General features: G+C 41.4%; 1 protein-coding gene and 1 long non-coding RNA gene across 14 annotated transcripts in view; one reads left to right on the top strand and one right to left on the bottom strand.

The window, feature by feature from the left end:
* Positions 1-14,035, bottom strand: part of ICA1 (islet cell autoantigen 1) — a 157,548-nt gene extending 143,513 nt beyond the window's left edge. For 3 of the 13 annotated variants that reach the window (XM_032287107.1, XM_032287118.1, XM_032287114.1), the window contains exon 1: positions 13,664-14,035. The gene's annotated coding sequence lies outside the window, so the exon portion shown is untranslated. Of the gene's footprint in view, positions 1-13,318; positions 13,501-13,663 lie in introns of those variants that run through there. The other 10 variants (XM_032287104.1, XM_032287117.1, XM_032287111.1 and 7 more) reach the window with 7 other exon arrangements.
* Positions 13,766-14,971, top strand: LOC116557589. Its single transcript, XR_004271589.1, has 2 exons — positions 13,766-13,853; positions 14,153-14,971. It is a non-coding gene; the product is annotated as an uncharacterized LOC116557589 (long non-coding RNA).
* The last annotated feature ends 2,279 nt before the right edge of the window (positions 14,972-17,250 follow it).

Genomic DNA, 17,250 nt, shown 5'->3' with positions numbered 1-17,250 from the left:
CCTCAATGTCTCAAAAGAAAAGAAAATAAACACACTTTTCAGAACAGAACAGAGTCTTGCAATGATGTGGGTACAAAGTGGTACATTAGACACATCCCACGGTAAAATCACTCATTCCTAAACACCAGCTTCATGGCACCACATGCCGTGGAATCTAAGGTACAAATCTGTTCACATTCCAACATTCCTGTTACAGTCACTACCTTGTCACTTTTCTTTCTTCATGGAATATAAACGGTAAGATCTCCTGATCAATATTTTCTTATATTTGATGAAATGCAGAGTAATTCTTTAAAATCAAACCACAGTAAATTACACATCACTATATGCCCCAGACTTTCGTGGCTATTTGTATGTAACTGAAAAAAAGAATCTGCCATCATGTTACATGTTGCCTGTGATGGGGCAAAATGCCATGGCAGAGGAAAGGGTCAGGGTTAAAGGGACACAGAGCAGAGGCACAGAGCTGGTTTTCCACACAGGCTCTGGGCTGAGTCTCTAAGAATTAGTAGTTGCTGGCGAGGCAAAGCCTAGAAGCGTGGTGGGGAGGGAAGTGGTGTTATTCTAGGCAGAGGGAATGCAATGAACAAATTCTTCCACAACAGAACTGCCAGTGGTGTGTGTAACCAACCGTAAGCAGTTGTACATTATAACTTAAAGATGAGATATATGACAGGGTAAACAGAGGGGCCAGTCTCTGAAGCACCATGTGCCACCTTCAGCATTTAGATACACTCAGTAGCCACTGGAGGGTGGACACTCAATGCTGTTTATTTCACACTTGGTGGGCACCTTTTTTGTCCTTTGTTAGGAAGTTAGCTTTTGGACTATCCATCACAAATGTTGGAAGCTGGTGACATGCCTCTCAGATTTAGCTTTCCATTACATGATACTAATTTACATAACTTCTTCCTCATTCCATTTTCCTGTTATTTCAGAGATCAGTTTCATCTGGAAATATGGCCAGTTTTCAGTAGTTTATTCTTCCATACACTAAAACTTACACATCATGCAATAATTTTGTAAAACTCAAAATATAGTGAACTTTTCTTTAGAGAAGTGGAAATGTGTGCCTCCTACTCGGTTTATTAAACCGACTATTTCTTTTCAAATGATCTGAAGTGACAGCAGGTCTTTGGGTTTATTTCTCTCATGTGTAACTTAAGAACAAACAGAAGTCATATAATGTAGAGCCTAGAAAGAGATGAGAAACAACTGAATAGAGCCCCTTCCTTCTGAAATGGGACTTGTGATCCAGGGAAGAACAGGGCCTGAGAGCACAAAGCCAATCGTCCTCAGAGCCAGGGCTCCCACATGGCTTCTACACTTGCCTCATGAACAGAGGAAATATTGATTTGTCAGAGGTTTTAGGCACTAAGGTAAAAAATAATTGGATGTCTGTACATTTCTTTGGGCAAAGTATGTTTTCAGTATTTTTCCTAGATGTTTGTCTCTAGTCATTTCCTCTTATGTCAATAATGATTTTTATAATTTCTTATGGAAAGAAGTGTGTTTGAGTATAAATATTAAAATACTTTCAGTAGAAGCAGTGGAAAAAAAAAAAACAGGAACAATTCCTCCAGGCGTAATTAACCATGTTAATTATTATTTTAAAATCTGGATTCATCAAATCCTATTCTCAAGTGGTTGAGAAATGGGGATTCCCATGGAGGATGGGAAGTTGAATTAGCCCTCCATCTTTTCAAAAGCTAAGCATTAATTAAAGTAATATGATTTTGATGAGTTTTTATGGGTGTTTTTCGTACCTCTCAAATACCACACAGCCTGTCTCTTCAGATTCTGATGTGGTCACAATTACCGGAGCATTCCACACAACTGTACATAAGGCTGCAGTGAGCTATGATCCCCTCACTGCACTTCAGCCTGGGCGACTCAGTGACTATACAACTTTAAATGGATTCTGTTTCCAGTTTTGTGTCTTCTGCAGCGATTTTTGACATTCCATAAATTCACAAGTAAATGTGAAATGGAATCATTTTAATTTTGTGGGTCAGCAAATCTTACCAAGAGGAAAACAGAATTCTGACCTTATTTTTATTTAAACCCTACAGATGCAAGTCCCTGTTAAAATAGGTATTTTCTGTTAATGAACTAAGGTCTTAGGATAGCTTCTTTTATTTAAAAACAAACAAACAAACAAACAACTTTATTTATTTATTATTACTTTTTTTTGCCCAGGCTGGAGTGCAATAGTGCCGTTATAGCTCACTGCAGCCTTGATCTCCTGGTCTCAAGTGATTCCCCAACCTCAGCCTCTTGAGTAGCTGGGACTACAGGCACTTGCCAATATGCCCAGCTCATTTTTTAATTTCTAGTAAAATACCATAAAATACCAGCCAAGGCTAATCTCAAACCTCTGAGCTCAAGCAGTATTCCCACCTTAGCCTCCCAATGCCAGGATTACAGGCGTGAGCCACTGTGCCCAGCCAAATATTTTCAAATGACCATTTCATTTACATTTCAAAAGAACTAAGGCGTTATATACAATATAACAATGATTTAGCTTAATGACTCCCTAAAACCATTAAAATCACACTCCTAAAGTATGTATTTTGAAGTTTTCCCAATATGCTCCTTGATATAAATGAAAACTGGTAAATCCATGACCACGTCATACACCTAGTCATCACTTCAGCCATCTGGCTTCACTTTGCTCATCTGTAAAATAGTAGACTAGGCTAGTTGCCATCTAGGGTGCCCCCAGTCACAAAAATAACAAAATTAAATTATTTTCAGAGACATTTTTATCTAAGAGAAAGCTTAGAAATAATAAACACAACATCTTCCTTTTCAATAATGAAAAAACTGGGGTTCTAAAAATGACTTCTCCAAGGTCAGGTTAAAGGTCAAGTTCACATAGAGAAATGCTGGGAATGAAACACTAATCAGCCAGTTAACAACTTGGTGCTTTCCTCTGTTTCTTCATCTATTCCAAGACATGTTTCTGAAAGGAAAATATCCACTATAACAGAAACTGAAAAAAAAAAATTGCCAAGCTACTTTAAAAAATGCCATCATCTGCAGCATTAATATTGTTTGAAAATATATCCAGGTAAAAACAAACCACAAAACTCAAAACTGCTCATTAGAGGTTTGGTCTAGGGCTTGCTCCTCTTTCTTTTGCTTAAAGCCCTCCTTTCAAAGGAGGATTGATGGTGAATTTTGTGCTACACCAAATCATGCAGTAATAACAAAGAGGTTGGTAGTTTAAGCAAAAGCAAGCAACAAACCTAAAAGAAATCTAAAAAGATAAAAATACATAATGTAAAATAACACTAGAAACAGAATAAATGGGTTGCCTCTGCTAAAGAAAACAGTAATTAAAAAAAAATTATAGTATAAATTATATTTACCTTTAATTTTATTTAGTTTGGTTTATATAGCTTTCAAATAACAAATCGAATGTCACATATAGATTTTATTCTGTATTTACTGTGACATTTCCTCTAAAAGCTTAACTTCAAAAGGTAAAGAATGAAGGAACACCCTAATCAGACAAAAGTTTCAATCTATTTCTATAAAGGAATACTACACCCTTCAATGTCAGCATAGAACATTATTAAATGATAGGTCTAAATGTTATCCTTGTATTTTATTGGGATCAAGTTATAAAACTTGGTAGGCTCTTACACATCTTACTTTAAAGAATGGCACCAACTTAAATTTTCTTTTTATGGAAGAATAACCTGAAGTAAATTAACTTTATCACCTTCAACTATGCAGTCCAGTAAAGCAGACACTAGCCACACGTAATTTGAGATATGGCTGGTATGAATTCAGATGCGCTCTAATGTAAAATTCACACAGGATTTTGAAGACTTAGTGACAAAAAATTAAATTGTTTCATTAATAAACCTATATATTTATTTATAGTTATATGTTATTTTTATTTTATGTTGATATATTATATATTTAAATTTTATATAACTACATTTATATATTATATATTTATGTATAGTATACATTCTGTGGTATATTTAATTATAGTTTTTGTTTATATATTACATATTTTTTATATTTTATATTGAAACAATATTGGAATATTTTGGGTTAGAAAAATTATCAATTTAAGCTGTTTCTTTTTAGTATTTGCTTGTTTGTTTTGAGATAGGGTCTTCCTGTATTGCCTAGGCTGGTTTTGAAGTCCTAGGCCCAAACAATCCTTCCATCTCAACCTCCTGAGTAGCTAGAATTATAGGCATGGCACATACCACAGTGCCCAGCTTATTTCTTTTTAGATTTTAAGCTACAAATATTTTACTACTAGTAGAATGTTTTAAATGATATATGTGGCTGCTATCACATTTTTGTTGGAGAGCCTCAGTCTAAGGCATTAAGCAATTCCCAAAAGAGCTAGAAATTAATTCCATAATTTAGATCACTAATGTTCTACACTAGTTAGTTACAAATACCCTTAAACAGTTATTTCTGCCCAGAATCTCTGACATTTTGTCAGAGATGTCATTACAAAAATAAAATCATATATATGTTCTTCTGAAATAACCAAAAAATGATTGTACTCCATATTTTTACAAGTTGTTTTAAAAAGGTTCACATCTATGTGCAAAATGTACTATTTGTTTCAAATCAGATTAATGTGAATGGTAAGCGAAGTGAATGGGCTACTATAAGACCATCAGAAGTAAAAATATAAGGACAATATTATGTAATATATCCAACATATTTCCACAACTATAAAATGTATACATATATTTATAAATAAGAAACATGTGCAGCTAACCTTTAAACTGAATGGGTTTGAACTGCATGGGTCCACCTATACACCAATTGTTTTCAACCAAGGCAAACAGAAAACATATTTTCTATATTTTTTATAATTTAATTATATTTTTTCTTATAATTAAATATAAAGAGAGAAACCTGGTATGAGAAGCCTGTGTATGTGATGAGTCAACTTTTCATATACATACATGGGTTCTGCAGGGCTCTGCGGGACTGAGTATGTGTGGATTTTGGTACCTGAGAGTGGTCCTAGAACCAATCCCCTGTGTATACGCAGGGATGACTTTAATTCATATGAAATAGAAAGGTATGAGTGGTTAATAATACCAGTGTGAAGGAAGAACAAGAGTATGAATGTGGGGACTATAATTATATGAAATTGCACATAAGCACAATGTCAGCCATCGGAATAATTGGAGACGCTAGTGTTTACGAGGTTCTCGTCTTTTAAGATTAAATTCATGAATGGAAGCCTCCAAAAGATGTGATCAAGCAATTTGTTATGACTCCACAGAATCTCCTGGCTGAGAGTGAGGAGAGAATTTACAGATCATTTAGTCCAACCTCCTCTTTTCACTGAAGGAACTGAGGGATATTTGGGGAAATTTCCCAAGTCACAGTGCAAACCTCGTCTTATTAAACTATTGAAATATGCAGACACCAATATGTGGTTTATAAAATGTGTATGCTGTGCACGGGTCCTATAAACAAACCACCAAGCTCCTTTCTCTGGAAATGGCACATATTCCAGAACTTTCCTTGGTTAAGCTGTGGCAGCTAAATTGCATTGGAGTTTGGGCTGGCTTAGGAGCAGGGAATGCAGGCAGTCCAGGCAGGGGAAGGGAAGAGCAAAAAAGGATCTCAGAGGTCAGCAGCAAAGAAAAGCAGGCAGCAGAATAAAGTATACTATGTGTTCATGTACGCCCAACTAACAGCATCATGCTTGCCTCTACTGAGTCATCTAGTCGGTGTTATTTGAGAACTAATAAAGATCCCTTTTCCAGGATCTCTCTACTTTCTTAGGAAATAAACAGCAGTAAAGCCCAGAGCTTATAAAGCACAAGACTGATTATTTTGATAGGGGTCAGGAAAGACAGGGATTATTAGGCACATACCCTCTAGGGCAGGCTCAGGTAGAAAACCCAGAAAGTTGCCTGAAGGCACTGAGCTCCAGGTTAGGAGTGCAGAAAAGAAAGAAACAGGAAGGAGAAAGTGGGGAGTGGCTTGGCACAAACACAACACAATGTTTACACACTCCACAGTGATGCCAATGCTGCATATGGCAACACTGAGTCAACAGCATTAGGCACAAGGACACTCAGCTCCTGGCCTTCAGGGAGCAGTGGGTGGAAGAAAACTCTGCAGGGTGATGATGGGCAGTCTCCCTCTTCATGCACTCTGAGGAACCATGGCCTCGGCGCTGTGCTGGGCACCTTCTCTCACAGTTTCCACTCCCTGTGCACCCCTGCTCACTTCTTTGGAGTGATGCAGAACCATGCCATAACCTGCTGTTCTCTTCCTTCTCCCTAGGAAGAACGGCTCCTATAGTCAACTCTGCCCACCTTAGTCCATCTATTGTCTCTTCTCTTCCAAATTAGTCAATCTTCCTTGGTTTCTACACTCAGGCCTCATTCTTCAACCTCCTTCTCTCTTGGTTCCCTTCCTCTTCCTTCTCTTCACAGTCAGAGGTCTAAGCCCATGCTGTCTTGTTCCTTTCTATACCAGCCCTGAGAACATCCTTCACTATGGGCCCCACTCAAGTCCTCATTTCTCGCGACCTTTGACCATGTTCTCTTCCTTTTGTGAAATGCTCCTCTTCCTCTACTTTGCAGGAAATATTCTCCACATTTTTCTATCTTTTCACTTTTCTTTGCTGGCTTCTTTTCCTCTGCACCTGCATCTCAAATATCGGTATCTCTAAGGTTCCAAGCTTGGAAATTTACCTGCTCTCATTAGGTGACTTCTCATTAGGTGAAGTCACTTCAGCTGCCAGATGTATGCCGACAACTTCCAAATTACACACCTCTCTGGAGCACCAAATCCACATTTCCATCCCTAGATGGTAATCTTCACCTGTATTGTTCCATAGGCACTTCAAATTCAGCACATCTAAAACTAAACTTCTCTCTTTCCATCTGTACTTCCAAATTCTTCTTCTTGTGGTCCCTATGTTAATTACCAGCACTAAATCTACTGAACTGCCTAAGTTGAAAACATTGCTTCTTTTTCATCTCTCTCTCTCTCTCTCTTTTTTTTTTTTTTTTTTTTTTTTTGGCAGGGTCTTGCTCTGTTGTCCAGGCTGGAGTGCAGTGGCACAATCATGGCTTACTGCAGCCTCAACCTGCTGGGCTCAAGAAATCCTCCTACCTTAGTCTACCAAGTAGCTGGGACTACAGGCACATGCCACCACACCCAACTAATTTTTTAAATTTTTGGTAGAGATGAGGTCTCATTACATTTCCCAGGCTGGTCTCAAACTCTTGAATTCAAGTGGTCCTCCTGCCTTAGCCTCCTAAAGTGCTAAGATTACAGACATGAGCCATTGCATCCAGCCTCTTCCATCTTTTGCAGCCATCACTACATGATGCAAATGTAATTATTCCACTCTCCTACTTAAAATGCTTTAATTGCTTTCTCTTGCCACTAGAGAAATTCCAAACATTTTTGGAAAAAACACAGGCCCCTTCACATCCTGGCTCTCTTTTTCCCAAATCTTATTGCCCCCCACACCCTCCAACAGAACTATTCCCTCTGCGCATGTCAGACGCTTGAGCTTCCCTGAATATACTGTCACTTTGAGGCTTTGAGATCATTCTCTCCACTTGGAATGCCTTTCCCTCTTTTGTCTGATTGACTAACTTAGAACTTACATCAAGACTCTCCTCAAATGTCACCTCTACAGTGAAGGCTTACCAGCTCAACATCTGTTCTTTATCCCTTTCCCCCAGGAGTCTTGCACTCCAGTCCTCCCCACTGAAAAAATTAACTACTCCATGCTGGTGGTGCCACTGGACTCCTGTACTCTCCTTCAAGGAGCTAATTACATGTGTATCTCCTATACCAGACTGTAGGTCCCATGAGTACAGGGACCTTCAAGTTCATCTTTGCCTGCTTAGCACCCTAAGCATGGCCCCCTGGAGCACAGTAGGTATTCAGTAAACATGTGCTGGGCAAGGGGCAATAATTACGTGCTACCACTTACCAAGCACGTCACACATGTGAAGCACTTGGCATCATTATGTCATCGCCACACACTATGAAGGGATATCAACCCATTTTGCAAGCGAGAAACAAAATTTACAAGGATGAAGTCATTTACCCAAAGTCAACAACTGGTAAACACAAGTTTACTTTTGATTTCTGAGCTCCTGTTTTTAACTACTTGGCTCTACTCTTGGATGAAAGGAGGTTGATGAATGGGGCTGTGTTTCTATAAAAACAATCTCCCCCAATCACAGGCTTAGGTGCTGGGTTAGTCCCAAATCCACTGCCAATATGGTGTTACTGTGCACAACAAAACCTGCAACTAATGATTGACTTCTCCCTTGATGGTTGATAGGGTTCCTACGACCAAGGAGAGGGGGCACTATTTATAAAAATCTGCTTCTTGGTCTCTGGCTTAGAATGCTCTACCCAGGAAACATCACAGAGAAGGCTGGATTTCCCTTAGGTTTCAGACATGGATGTCTATGCCCTGTTCTGGGAGAAAAGATGTGGGAGTGAGTGTGATCATGATGAGGGTAAAAGATAGATTTCAATGTGCATACTCTTGGAACATTGTTGCAATACTTAAGAACATTGTTGCAATACTTAAGAGTCACTTCTTGTACAAATACTTTCATTACCTAGAATCAGAAGACTTTTCTAGTCTCCAATCCAGACTCTGAAAATTAACAATGACTTCTAAATCTTCAGTGGTCCATCACTGAACACATATACCTCATGTTTTCCGCTCCACAGAACTATAATACGTTCAGTTGCCTTTTTCAATCACTCTCTTAATTCATGTATTTTCTACTAAATGCATTCTAAAATTGAACTCTGCAATGTTCTCTAATTCTAGTGACTTTTTAATAATAGTCCCCTATTTTCTGCTGATACCTCCACCACCTCCACAATCATTCAACAAATAATTGGAATCAGTCCTATGCTTACACTGATTAGTGCATCTAATCATCCTGAATCACAGATGATCAAATTTGTCCAAGACCACTCAGCTAGTAAGGGACACACATACACATTGGGCTCCAAACATGAGGACTATTTGCTCTCCTTTACTTGTTGACTTTTATATACACAGATACACATGGCTGGGAGTGGGGAATGCTCTTTCTCCCCACTCCCAAGCCTTATTTACCCGCCGAATTCCTATTGGTTGTTTAAGGCTCAACTCAAGGGCAATCTCCTGCATGAAGCATCTCAGGTTTTCTCTGCCCTCTCTCCTTTCTGGGTGGGATGCCCCTGCCCTGGGCTTCATTACCACCTGTGCTTCTATCTCCTCCCTGCTTTCCCTGAAAGGCAACTGTCACAATTGCCAGTTGACTCCTCTTTCTCTCTTGCTCAGCTGTAGGCTCCTTCAGAGCATGGTAGGGTCTGAGCCTTAGGATTCTGAGCATTTAACACAGCGCATAACACATGGCACATATACAACCAATGCTTGTTAAATACCAAGTCATCCCACTTCTCTGATTTGGTCAAAGGCCTGATGGATGATGTCATCTGACTTAGCAAGAGAGACAGATGATTCCCATCATGAGTGATGCAGAGTATCATTTCCCCAGCTTTTCATGAACTCATTCTATCTCACTAGGTTTACAAGGAGACAGGTAGTTACCACTAATTGAGCAATGGCCACTTCTCAGACGCTGGAGTCTATGCTTCACCCATATCATTGAATATCCTCACAATACTGCCAAGTGGACATAATAATTTATATTCATTTCATGAAGAAGTTTAAGATCAATTATCTTAAGTAACTGGCCTACAGTCACACAGAAGGCAGGCTTTGTTATAAAAAACAGGTATAAAGTGCCCTATCACATGTAGTCTTCCCTGGCCTGGAGAGATTCATTAGTTATTTGCGAAAATTAGTTACAGGCCAAAAAACCAAAAACTATGTTAATTTGATGCTAGAATACTAAATAGTAAATTGCTAGAATAGCACAAGTGTGGTAACCTAGTATTTATAGAGGCTCCAAGGCAGTTCTAACATACTCATCTATCCAGGGCAAATCATGCCTGCAGTCCTTATCAGACAGATGAAGATTATAATATCTATTTACTTCAAAGGGGGCTGAATATCACATAAGATCATAGCTGCCAAAGTTCTTTATGAAGGAAGAGGATAGAGACTCATTTTAGAGCATGGTGGGGGACAGTTTGATAGCAGTGGAAGACCCTAGGCATCAGAGCTACCTGAGATGCTGTTTAACAGCCGATGAGGGAAGCTTGACTGGGAATCCACATTTATCATAACAAGCCCCCAAATGATTCTCTGGGACACTGAAATAACAGGTTACAGCAGTGCTTCTCAAATGTTAACATACACATGGGGATCTTGTTAAAATACAGATTTGAATTCAGTGGGTCTGGAAGAAAGGAGCAGGCAAGCTAAGATTTTGCATTTCTAATAGCCTCCCAGGGGAGGCCACATGCTACTGGTCCATAGACCATGTTTGAGTGGCAGGGGCTTGGAAGATCTATCCCCACTGGAACAAATTAGCTTTGTTTCTGATTGCACCCCCCTCCCCCGGCCAACTTCGGAGAGTATCTTCCATAAAGCCCAGGGTCTTAGTACTGGTACAAAATTAGTTGAACTAGTCAAACCAAATTGAAACACACTTTGTATCACAGGTAAAGCAGCAGCATTCTTTTTAGATACAGGTAACACATGTTTAGCATGTGAAAGAATATTACTACTGCGTGAGTCCTATTTAAAAGCTCACATACATAAGCAGAATATGTATAGGAATAAAAAACAAAAAAGAAAATAAATAAAAGTGAACAAAGCATTTTATATACATTATCCCTAATCCCCACCCTGCCCCCAACAAGGTATATATTCTTGTTCTGTAGATAAGGATATGGTGACTTAAGTAACTTGGTCAAGGTCACATGGCTAGTTAGGTGTTACCACAGGGATTCTGATCTCGCTCCATCAGGATACAAAGCCCATGTGTCCTCAGTACTCTCTCAGAGTGCTAGAAATGATAGTAATACGAAATGTATCAGCTTGGGAATCAAGAACAAAGTGAGGAAAAAGTGTTTCTCCTCTATCCGTTTTTGAGTTTAAAGCTCTGCTGAGGCAGATTGTGAATGGTGGTGAGATTAGGATATAAGGTTCATTAGTGATCTGTGTTGCCTCATGGACAAAAACATGCAGATAGCATCCTCATTAATGGTTCCCATAAATCTGATAATGCAGATGCAAAAAAAGGACACTAGTGACCAGCGTGCTGATTATAAACACTGCCACCTTCCCTCAGGCTTCTAGCTGTCAGGCTCAACCAACTAAGAGGAAACACTCTTCCTGTCCCTGTGGCCTGTCAACTTCCTCCCCCTCTCCTGTGCGCGGTTTCTGTAATCTTAAAAGTTCATCCCAAACACAGGTTTATCCTCCTATGACATGGCATAGTTGCCACACTTCCATACTGCTGATAATGCTGCTTGCACCTGAAAAAATGTACTATCTAGTCAAATGCCTTGAAAATGTAGGGATTTTTGAAGGCTCCGAGTAACAAAATTTTCTATACTTTTCATAAGGTTGATGTGGAGAGATGCCCGGCTATGCGTAGAGAAAGCAGTGAGATAGTTATTCAGGTGTTCCAAATGGGGGAAAATAGTTACAAAATAAACCACCCACGCAATTACTATCCAGTGTCTTTAGCATTCAATGACCCATGGGTGAAGAATACAGGGTTAGGCTTTTTAACATCAGGTCTCTCCACGAGTAGCCCTCTGTAGTTTAACTGTTATGTTTTCTAAAGATTCATCTTTATAATCAGTACAATTATTTCCCTTTGTAATACAAACAGAAACAATTAGAAAGCAACATCTCTTGCAATTAAAATATATATACAGTAATAGTATAAAATCAAAGAGTGATATTCGAGCCATTAATGATTACAAATTTTGTCCCTGTGGTATTCTCTACACACGGTGTTTCAAAAATAAAGATTGAAATCTAAAAAGATATCTTTGGTTTCAAAACTTTCTTAAAAGCATTTTTAGAGAGTGTGTGTTTATTTTAAATAGGGGGTAAGGAATTGCATCGGGAGCTAGATTTCAAACTAAGCATTTCTTGTTTCACTCCCCCCGCCTCCCTGCAACAGTTCAAATCTCAGATTCAAACCAGAGGGCCACAGAAACCAATTTGAGATTTTCTTAAGAGACTTCACTGAAATGTATGGGCAAAAACATGTTTGCGATGAGTCATAATTTATAGGACCTTAATGGCCAATGAATGCCTTATGTGCCTTTCTTCCTACATTCAGTATCACTCCCAAACCAGCTGATGCATATTTTCTAGGCCTTGATAATTTTTATACAGTTACTAGGTCTCTGTTACTAAGGCTGCCACCAAGATTCATGAACAAAACCCTTTCTTGTGCTGATTTTTTAATGCCATCTAAAAGAAGAGAATGCTATGCTTTCCAAACTAACTCTCCCAAACCAGGCAGCTAATGCCCTTCGCCAGCATAAAGGCGCGATACTTTTAAGACCCCAAAGAGAAGCTGAGGGGCTTTGGAGCACTACAAGTAAAAAGACCGCGGGAAAGGTTCATGGAGAGCCGCTTTGGGGGAAAGGCAGACATAACAACAGGATATGTTCGTTTCTAGAGGAAGCAGGAGCTGCAATAGCCCCGGAGCAGGAAAGGCGGAGTCAGCAGCACCCAAAGGAAACAGGCGCGCCCGGGTTTGCTAGAACGGGGTTTGCTTAGGGGCTCTCGCCCCGTCTAGTCCGAGACTGGTGCGCACCTCGCCCGCGGGGGACCAAGCTCAGGCCTCCTGACACTAATGGTTATAAAGAGGTACCCATAAGCTCTCTGCCGCCCCTGCCAAAAACGGGCCACGGGGGAAGAGAAAAAGCACACACCAGGCGCCGCGGCAGGTGAACTTGTCAACAAGTCAACCCTGGCCGCGAGTCCCTGCCCACCAGGGAGCTCAGGGTCCTGAGGCCGGAGCCACGGGGAAGTCGAGGCGCGGGGTGGGTGGGTGGGGTGGCTGGCGTGGGTGCCAGTGCTCCCAGCGCTGCGGCTGGAGCGCGGAACGCGTCCCTCCCGCTCCCCCGGGGCTGACGCACGCCCTCATGGCGCGCGCATCCTCCAGACCTTCCCAGGCCGGCGGGAGGAGGCGGGGGAGGGGAAGGGGCTGCTGCGGTTCCCGCACCGGGATCCGGGACCCGAGGAGGCAACCCGCCTATCACGCGCCGCCCGCAGAGGGCAGAGGAGGCAGCTCCTACCAGGCGTCCCCGGCCGTCCCGGCTGCCTGGCGTCTCCCGCGGCCGCCTGCAGCCCGCTCTGCGCGCCCCCGCCCCGACCCCGGAGGGCAGGTACCTCGGAGCCCCGGCCCCCGGGAGCCTCCCGGCCGCGGTCGGAGCGTCCCTCCGGATCCCTCATCCGACGTCAGCGTCAGCCGAAGGCGAGGGAAAGGGGCGGGGGAGCGCAGGAGCCGGCCCTTCCTGCGGCGGCCGCCAGCAGCCGGAATAGCAGCCGGCGGTGCCTGTGCGCGCCGCAGCGCAGCGCAGCGGCCCGGGGGAGCGGGCGCCCTCGCCACCCGGCTACCGACCGTCGCCTGGGCTCCGCCGCTGCCTCCCTTCCCCGCTTCTCCCCTCCCCCAGACGCCCGCCTGGGCGACCCCTCCAAGGAGGACCACAGGGAGGTGGGTGGGGTTGGCCTCACCTTGCTTGGGGCGGGTCGGGGACTGGGGGAGTGAGTCTCTCTCTCTCTCCACTCCCAGGCGTCTCTCCTCGACCCCCATCTCCTGGGGTATCCCCCGCTCGGATCCACCGCCCAGAGTGACCCCGCCCCTGCTCCCCGGCAGGTGTTCCACGTGGCCATAGCGTTTGCGTCACAATGACCTGGCTGACAGGTGGGAGTCAAGGCGTACACCCCAGGGTTCCCTCCGTGCTGTGCCTAGTGCCTGCTGCTTGCCTCTAGGTTAAATTTTTGTGGCTTTAGAGGACAGGAGGCTTCATGACTTTGCCAAGAAAAGTTAGAGGCCTGCTGTACCTGGAAATCAAGTTTGAGCTTAAAGAATAAAGGCCATATTTTAAAAACAGCTGTGTATGTATAGGCATATATTTTTCATTCCCATATGTTTCTGTATCTTTTATGTTTAAGTTATTGCCATTTATAGCAGTTTTATCTTCTCTTATCCTTTGTCACCAGGAAAGAACCAAACCATTGTTTCTAGAGACCCTGCAGTGTACAGATCACAGGAAGAAAAAGTGTTGGCATAGTTGCTTCCTAATGCTATCTATGTGGAAATGAGACCTCAGTGTACAATCACTCCATCCCTGGTTGTGTTGTATGTTTATAAATAAGTTCATTCAGTCGTCGCTGAAACAATTTAAAAGGGCAGAATGATTGCTACTGAGTAATGATGCTGACAAATCTGAAATCCTGCGCTAACATGGATGGAGTGCTAGCTATGTGCCGGGCACATTCTGTGTGCTTTACGTTTATTCTTGCAGCAACCCAATACAGTAGGTAAAATCATTATCCCGATTTTACAGATGAAGACACTGCCCAGAGTGCCACAAAGAGATAATTGAGCAGGGATTTGAATCTGAACCAGGAGACTTAGCTTAATCTCAAGATAGCATGGTGTCTTGCCAGAATGGATGGAGAAAAAGTATAGATGTTGACATTTTAATAGAAAGATAGTAATATAGTATAGCTCCAGAAATTTACATAACCTTTAAAGTTACTCTTTGGGGATTCTGTTTGTTGCAGATTTGAGCCTGTCCTAGTCTAACACAAATTTTGGAGCTGAGTAAACAGCTCCTTAATAAGTGTGTATGAGTAAACAAATCATGAATATGGTCTACGAAATAGCAAATTGTTGAAAAGCTAAGATTCAGGAGAAACTTTTAGAGAGAAAAGCATTGCTTCTATATATTTGGCTTTTATAAGAAACATTCAAACTAACCTGTTAACAGCGCAAGCCAAATGACTTTGCTGTATGTAAGAAGAAACAAAACAAAAAACCCAAAGCCTTGAAAATGAGGAAGGCTTCCTTACAAAAGAGATTATTAAGATATTTTAAGATACATCGATTCCAAGAACTGTAAACTTGTGTGTTAAAAATCTATTATCAGGAGTTAAAAGGATAAAGAGATTATTGTTCTTTAACAGAATGAAGTGCCGTAATGAACATCATTGGGGCTCAATAAATGTTGACTGAGTGTATCATCAGTTAATAGAAGCATTGAGAAAGGACTAAATGACACGAAAAAGACTTTTTCTGACTCTATAACGTTCTCCTTTCTGTCAGTAGTGATTTCCAGTTAAATAACTTATCAGAAGCCCCATTGGTCAATCACTGGCTTTGAGGGAAGATATTTAAATAAGTTACAAGACAGCCAGTTGAATGGCAGGTTGTGTGTGTGTTGAGTATCCCCTCAAAATACAGATGATTGGAACAAAAATCAGATGGGAAATAAAGGGAGAGCTGAGCTGCAATTAATTACACAGTTTTCCCTTTACCTTTCTGAATTCTAAGGTGAAAACTGACTGGGAGCCTAACGTGTTACAGAGGCTAAAAGTGGCTTCAAAAGCAATGTCTAAAAGAGAACAAATGCATGATACAAGCATTGTCTAGTCAACATGACACTGAAATTCTCTGGGCTCCCAGAGAGTTTAGGAGAAAACCTTAAATGACTTTTCATCATTCTAATTACTGTCCTAACACTTAGGATAATATTTGAGAAAGCAAATAACAAACAACTCTTGCTCATTCTCCATCACCACAAAGAGTGCTTTTCCTTTTTAGAGACAGGGTTTCACCATGTTGGCCAGGATGGTCTCGATCTCCTGACCTCGTGATCTGCCCGCCTCGGCCTCACAAAGTGCTGGGATTACAGGCTTGAGACACTGCTCCTGGCCACCTTTTCCTTCTCCTTAGAAAAAATGGCTCCATCGATAACACTTGCATTTGTTTCTGAATAACAAGTTGTTATTTCCATCTTGCAGAACATCAATGCGGTGCTAGGGAGAACCTGAAACAATCTGTAAGGAGAATGGCTACTGACTGATGGGATGAGAAATTAGGAGAGAAAGAAAGTGCATTTTTCAGTGTACAACAGGATGACAAAGAAGCCTTTCCATGAAAAAAATCTTTCCATATTCAATAATTTTTTCAAGACCTTCCCAGATTCAAGATATGCTAATAGGACTACATGAATTGGGTTTGTGTTAAGCTGCTCACACTTGGAATAGCAGTGGATTAAATAAAACGGGTTTATTTTCTCTCACTTAAGTTGGAAGGTAGGCCATCTAGGGCTGGAATGGTCTCCACTGTATCATTGGGCTGTTGCCCTTCTGTCATTCTATTCCGCCATCCTAGGCAAAGCAATATTGTTCAAAGGTAAACCCAGGCCAGGTGTAGAGAAATTGGTGGTGGAAACTGCTGGTGGGAATGTAAAATGGTACAACCACCTTGGAAAACAGTCTGAAAGTGTTTTAAATGATTAAACATAGAGTTACCATATGACCCAAAAATTCCACTCCTAGGTTTATAGCCAAGAAAAATAAAAACCTATGTCTACATAAAAACATACACAAATGTCTATGGTAGCATATTTCAGAATAGTCAAAAGGTCAGAACTAACTGTCCTGCTGTGGACAAATGAATAAACAAAATGTAGTATATTCATGTAATGGGGTATTTTTCAGCCGTTCAAAGGAATGAAGTACTGATATATGCTACAACTTAGATAAAACGAAACAGGCTGAGTGAAAGAAGCCAGTCACAAATATTCCATTAATATGAAAGGCCAGAATACAGAAATCTGTACAGACAGAAATACATTAGTGATCATTTAGGGCTGGAGAGAGTATGGGTGGATAGGGAGTGAGATCTAAAGAGTGTGGAGTTTCTTTCTTTCTTTTTTTTTTTTTTTCTTTTTTTGAGACAGAGTCTTGCCCTGTTCTGCAGGTTGGAGTGCAGCAATGCGATCTCCACTCACCGCAACCTCTGCCTCCCAGGTTCAAGTGATTCTCCCACCCCAGTCTCCTGTGTAGCTGGGATTAGAGGTGCACACCACCATACCCAGCTAATTTTGGTACTTTTTGTGTGTTAGGTTTTTGTTTTTCTTATGAGATGAAGTCTCACTCTGTTGCATAGACTGGAGTGCAGTGGCATGATCTCAGCTCACTGCAGCCCCCATCTCCTGGGTTCAAAGGATTCTCCTGCCTCAGCCTCCCCAGTAGCTGGGCCTACAGGCATGTGCCACTACATCCAGCTAATTTTTGTATTTGTAGTA

Source organism: Sapajus apella, unplaced genomic scaffold, assembly GCF_009761245.1.
Source record: "Sapajus apella isolate SASKATOON/1434 unplaced genomic scaffold, GSC_monkey_1.0 scaffold19, whole genome shotgun sequence".
Classification (NCBI taxonomy): Eukaryota; Metazoa; Chordata; class Mammalia; order Primates; family Cebidae; genus Sapajus; species Sapajus apella.
Note: the sequence above shows the minus strand (reverse complement) of the source record. Positions and strands in the feature narration are given on the sequence as shown.